Here is a 6,911-nt window from a genome sequence, read left to right as displayed (position 1 = left end):
TCAATTCAAACTTTAACATCCAACCTGAAGCAGGAAATTATGACAAAAAACACTTGTTTTATTACAGCACCTCCTGGTGACTGAAAGAGAGAACAACAGAGGAAGGAGGAAACCAAACCAAACAGTAGGAGGAAGAAAAAGGATAAGAAAAGTGAAGGAAAGGGAATTACGTGAAAGAGGAGAGAGGGCAAAGAAAGAGGAAGTGAAATGAGTGAGGAAGAGGAAAGAAAAATAAATCGACCCAGAATCAGAATCAGTGTTTTTCTGCCAGTGAATGTCACATCCTTTATTCCAGTCAGTCAGCGTAGGAAAATAGATTCACATTAATATTCTGAGTCTGTCCTCCGTCACAACAAACAGCAGAAACACACAAACAAACAAAACAAACTCACACAGTTAAAAGTAAAGGTGCATTTCACTGATTTGGTTTCCAAACCAAAATGGGCAAAAGGAGGGAAGGTTTATATTTCTTTTTCACCGTTGGATCGACATTGACCTCCCACTTCAATGAGGATTTTCTGAAGTGAAGTGCAAACAAACAAACAAACAAAAAAAGGCCAGCAGGTTACAGGAGAAAGAAAACCAACATTTCTCCAAACTTTTAAAGTTAATAATACAAAAACAGACGAGTCACAGGAAAAACCATGCAGGAAGCCGCTGTGTCTTCCACAAAGCAAACATAGATTTAAAAGGTCTTAACAGCAACATATATAATAATAATAATAATAAAATCTGCACATCAACAAGCTGTACAACTGTATGAAAGAGCAATGACAGACGGCAACAGGAAACAAAACAGATAAATTAACAAAAAGAAAAACTCTTACTTGATTCATAAAAACACTGACAGCAAAACAAGTTGATTGAAATGAAAATCAGAGTGAACAGAAAATCACAGCATGAAGCTCCAAGCGCTGCTGTTCGATGTCAGAGTCCCACTCAGTTGGACACAAAACTGGAACGCAATCTCCAAACCGGTCTGGAGGACTGTTGAGGACTACATTACCCAGAGTTCCTGAGCCTACGAGGTAGCAGCACCTGTAAGGCTGTGCTCAGGGAATAATACGGACAACTACAACAACACCACCACTGTCCCCTTAATTCGTGACTCAGAAAATGAGCAGGAGAAACAACTGCTCCAGTGAATTCAGTTATAAAGCTCTGACTGGGTCTCTGACAGACGACAGGACCACTTTCAGCTCAGACTGGGACTTCACCACCACCACCACCACCACAGTAACCGCAGCGTTTGACCAGGATCAGCTTATCGTACAAACGTCTCGTCATCTCGTCACTAAAAACAAAACAAAACTGTTGACTCACCTTCAGTCTACTCATCAGACTTCATCTGTGTCACATTTTTACAACTTTTGTTGCAACGAATAAAAAATAAATTTAAAAAAGTGAAGTGAATTCAGTTTCACTTCCCTTTGAGGAAGAATTTCTTGTTTTATATCTTATAAGACATTGCTCTCACTTCTCCTGGGTTGTTCACATGTTGATGTCACTGCTGAGTGACATGACCGACCATGTGACATCAAATTAATCAAGCTGTGAACAGGAACTGAGAGCACAGACGGATTAACTGGACTCTGATGACTCTCACATGACTGAAAGACTTCAGTGCCTCTCTAAAGGATGAAGACCCAGAAGATCTGAGGTCTTCTGACAACTGGACATAAAAGAACTTTGTGTAAGTGATGAGGCACAAAATCCACTCTGCCATATCCTATATAATCTGAAGATGTTCACTGGAGCGGACATCCATGTTTCTTCCCCTGGAACATGACAGGGAAACAAAAAGAGAAGCTTTCCTGAGTCTGTGGAGTGACTTTTAAATGTCTTTAAGATACAAAACAACAAATCTCTGATTTCCTTTGTATCTCTACAGATGATCTGCATGATTGAGAATCATTCTACCTATGAACCTGCATGATGTTTTCTGGTTGAGAGGAACCACTCTTTTTAGGGAATAAAAACATCTTTCAAATCTCTGTGCCTTTAAAATCAATAAGAAAAATGGAACATTTGTGAAATAATAGTGACATGACATTGGATGAAGGTATGATCAAATGTTAACTGTGTATCACAAAAAGATCTGGTACAGGAAGTGACGTCAGAAGACGTTGTGCTGTTAAGTCTGATCCTTTAAGGTCAACACACTGCTACCCGAATCCCGATCCTTTTATCTTTGATTATCTGACCCGTTTCTGCTTTTTTTTTTGAGCGACATGGCTCCACAGTGAAAGATTCCAACAACCACCACCACTGCCTTCAAACCCGAGTTCCCAGTGCAGGGCCAAACTGAGCCAAAATGGACTTTTCTAATCTTTCCTGACTTAACTAACTCCTTTCAGATACCAACAGCCACAACACTATTCAATGTGCAGACCTTTAACACATTTTTACATGGACTCCAAAGGGAAATCGACATCCAGTTGCCAAAGGGCGATGGCCAAACTTAGGCTTCAGGTCATGTCTGACTTCCTATTGTCCATATCTGAAAGTCCTTTTGGATCATTACTTTCCGAGTGTTGCCGGTCTTAGGCTTCTTCCAATTCACAAAAATGGAAGGAATCTACCTGGTGCAATCTTTACAAACTAAGAGCTAAACTGAGCCAAACTGAGGCTTCTTTGCCTGGTTCGCTCACCAAAGTCTCACTAGTGACTTCGAAGGGACCGCTTCAAGCTCTACTGAAAGTTGACTTCTAAGAGCGATGCCGGTCATTCGGACCACTGGATTTATTGCTCACATGGACTTGCACTTTTTCAAACTTTCTTAAGAACTTGACTTTTACAAAGCAGCTGATCTTATGCTGTATGTGGAACTCCAGCCATCTAGTTAACCGGGTCCTATCTCTGACTTTCTGTGAACCATTTCTCGTTGCATACTGTAGTCCACTAGTTCAAGACCAAAACCGGGCAAAACCAGGATTTTACCCCATTCAACCTCTCTTGCAATATTTCAGTTCCAGAAACTTTGGAAAGGGACTTCATGATGGAGTCATCCTCCATCGCTCTGTACGTTCACATGACTAAATCTAGACTTTTAAAATGCACATCCACGTATTAGTCCATTTTAAATCAAGCTATAAACCCTTGCTTGACTTAACTGTGCATGTAAACGTACTGACTGACCATATTGAACCCTTTATTGAGCTCCTGACCAAAGTCAAGAAGCTTTAGCCCAGTAGGTCCTGCAGAGGGAACACAGCTTTCTCTCTGAACCTTTTACATTGATGACATTGATGATTTCTAACAAGATGCTAAAAGCAACATTTCACTTTTGATAGTGGGTCTGGGATACATCTGATCTGCTTTCTGTGTGAATATTGTCCATGTTATAGTCCAGTTCAATGAAACTGTAAACCTCTCATGGGGCATAAGTGTGCCAAGTTGAAATTATCAGCTCATTTATTGGACCCTACAGGACTGAAGAGGAATCAATGCCTCTGTATCTTTGATACATGTAGTTGAGTCTTTTGATAATCACACATCAACATGTCTAAACCAAAAAGTCTCAAGTCAAGACCAACAAGTCCGAAGTCTAGGCCTACGCATCCCAAGTCAAGACTTAAAAGTCCAACGTCATCACTAACAAGTCAAGGCCAACAAGTCCCAGGTAATCTCTTGTAAGTGAGTACCACCAAAGTCCAAGTCAAGAACAGTTCCAAGTTAAGTCCTGAGACAAAACCAACAAATCCAATGTCAAATTATCCAAGAAGTCAAAAACAAATCCTTATCAAAGTCCCAAGTTATGACTAACAAGTCACGACTGAAAACCAACAGTACCCAAGTCAAGTCACAAGTTAAACGTCAATTATAAGTCCCGAGTCATTCCAAGTCAACAAGAACTGGTCATTAGTCAAGTCCTAAGTACAGACCATTAGGATATGAGTCAAATCCTAAAGTCCAAAACCTTGTGTTTTAAGTTCTAAACAAGCTACAATTTGCCAGCAGATCTGACTTCCGATCATGCTTATGCGACGTGATACTCACTGTCAATATTGATTTACATTTACCTACATTTAAATCTTTGGGTTTTGTGAAAGATAACAGGTCCAAGAGAGGTCATGAGACACATGTTGTGGAAATATGTCATAGAAGTTAGTTCGATTCAAGCAACATCTCCCATCAAGTGAAATGTTGCTTTAGTTTTGCATCTAGTTTTGTCTCTCCAGTTACTGCAACTTTTATATAACAGAATGTATTCCCTTTTATTCATACTACTAAATTCTTTACTGAACAATTAAAAAAAGGAGTATTATCTTGACCAAATTCTTGCAATAAAAATAAAGCCGACTGCGTGGTCGGTCTCTAGCTGAGTGCAAGCATAAAGCAGAACATTACATCACTCATAAATACTTGATGTATTTTCTCAATGCATATAACAATAAATTCATAACGTACAAGGACTTTCTTGTTTCAACTTTTTAACAGTGCAACTTTTCATTTGTTTCAGTTCTGTCTGAAAAGGGCTGAGGCTTGGCGGTTAAAGGGAGACCGAGATATTTTAGTCGAGGCATTTTTCCACCTGGTGGAAAAAATTTTACATACTGGCACTTCACTTTAGTGATAGAAAACAACATATTAGCATTATAAGTGCTCCTGTTAATTATAAATTATTGGTAGTGTTGTAGTAGCAAACATCTGAGCTAGGCTACACTCACTTCATGGCAAAGTTTAGGTGCTGAAACTCACTTTACCATCAACAACTATGCAAGTATGCAACAAGTTTGGTTCTAACAGTCAAAAGTTTTCGGTGTCCCTTTAACTGACCTGAAGCTCTCGTTGTCACAGGACGGAGAGGAAAACGAGGACACACACATTCAAAACACACACACACGCGGCTGTATTCACACCTCGACAAAAAGTTGATTTTTTTTTTGTACAAATTTGATGACAGAATGGAAAACTGCAAGGGCGCACAGTACTAACACCTAGCCCTGCAGTTTGTAGCACCAACAATGAAGAAGATGCCCTCACTCAGAGTGAGAGTCAGTTTGGCAGAGGTGAAAGAAACAGCAATGTGACATGTATCAGCAAACTCTTCCTCCAGAAAACCAGTGAAGGAGACAGTTTGGGAAGCCCGTTGTCTCACTGATAAACCAGAGTGCTGGTTTGGTCATTTTAAACATGATGAAACAATTTCAAACTCATTACTGATGAACACAGGTTGTCGTTTTCCTGCTTCTTCTTAAATTCTACTCAAAATAATGGTGCAGTTTGCTCAAAGCAGAAGTCAATTGACAGAAATTATTTAAATAATAGACCGTTGTACTAGTCATTTTCTTACATTTTACAGGTAGAATTAACCTTCATTTCACGGCCTGTCTGAGTGGTCATGTCACATTGCTGATCTAGACAGTGATCAAGGAGTTAGTGCAAAGGGCGTATGGCAACGTACGACAACGGCTAAAGCAGGCTAATCATGTCGGCTGTTTGCTACAGAAGCTCATCGTGAACACGTGGCAGCTAACTTTGTGCTTTGCTCTCTGTGCCTGAGCTGAGGCCTTTGTCAACAAGAAAGGACACATTTTGAACTTTCACTTCTGTTTACGTTTACAGAGGCTACGATGAAACGAGCATGTTACACCAAATTGTTTATCTCCGCGAGCTCAGCTAAAGAAGAGGTGGCGAACGGGGGGTGGGGTTGTGGCAAATTAAGTGCTAACGTCAGTCTTACGTATTTCAGTCTCAGGGCAAAAGAGCGATGAGACTTCAAACAAAAAGATACCATCGAGCCTCAATGTGGTCGCGAGGGCTGGGTATCACATCTCAGAACCTCTTCAGTATTCCTTCAGAGATTGTTGTTAGATTTACTGTCTTGCTACTTAGATTTACAGTAAAACAATCTATAAAAAATGTTATCTATCTCACACAATAAATAAATAAATTACAGTGCAGGTCCACCAGTGGACTTTAGAGGAGCTGAGAAGTGGATTTTGTTACGAACAAGGCTTTACAATAAACTAACCAGCTGGTTCAAGGTTTAAAACTATTTGTGGCACTGTCATAAAATCAGCTTGTTACATTTAAAAAAAAATTAAATTAATTATTTTAAATATGAAACATCAGAACATAGTCAAAAATCAATAAAGGTCAAATATTTTTCTTGCACCTGGATCTATTAACTATTAAGAGCTGATATTTGAAAAAGACTTAATCTATGTTTATAACCAATAACAGGTAATTTGAAATAAAACCCAGCCCTGACGATCATGGGCATAAAATGGAAATCTTCATCGTCTCAATAACAAACGTGGCCACGGCCGCCACAGACCCGTCACCCGACATGAGGTGTTTGTGTGTCTTTTTAATTTATTAAAATAAATCTTTGTCATTTAAGTTCAATGAAACTGATCTGAGACCAAATTCGCAGTTGTTTCTAATAAATGACCTGAACTAATAAAGTATTTAAAAATATCTCTAATTTTACATGTAATGGCTCATTTTACACCATACTTCTGGGTGATGAGTAATTATGAGACACGCACACATGCACACGCACGCGCACACAAACACACACAGATAGCTACTAAACCAACACCGATAACAATATACAACTAATCCAAGCAGTTTAAAATAGAGGAGCTGAGCTTCAATTCACATTCAGTCAAAGATTCAAACTGTGTTAACTTCAGTTTTTTCTTCAGCGACGGCTGCACATTCTCAAATCTGTTTCCTCCCTCATCCCAATGACCTTGACTGAAGATGAACCGAGGTCGAGCTCTTTTAAAGAGGTCATTTCTTTCATTTTAAGCACATAGAGCCTTTACAAGGCTCTGACCCGTAGTACCTACTGTATCTATCGACTTCAGGCTGAACTCTTCTTTCACACCTCCTTCCCCTCTTCCTCTTTTCTTTCACCTTTCCTCCACATCTCTTTTCATCTTTTCTTTTATATGTCA

This window comes from Trachurus japonicus, chromosome 11 (assembly GCF_045865225.1).
Source record: "Trachurus japonicus isolate A0001 chromosome 11, Traja_1.0".
NCBI lineage: Eukaryota > Metazoa > Chordata > Actinopteri > Carangiformes > Carangidae > Trachurus > Trachurus japonicus.
This window is presented reverse-complemented; position numbering follows the sequence as displayed.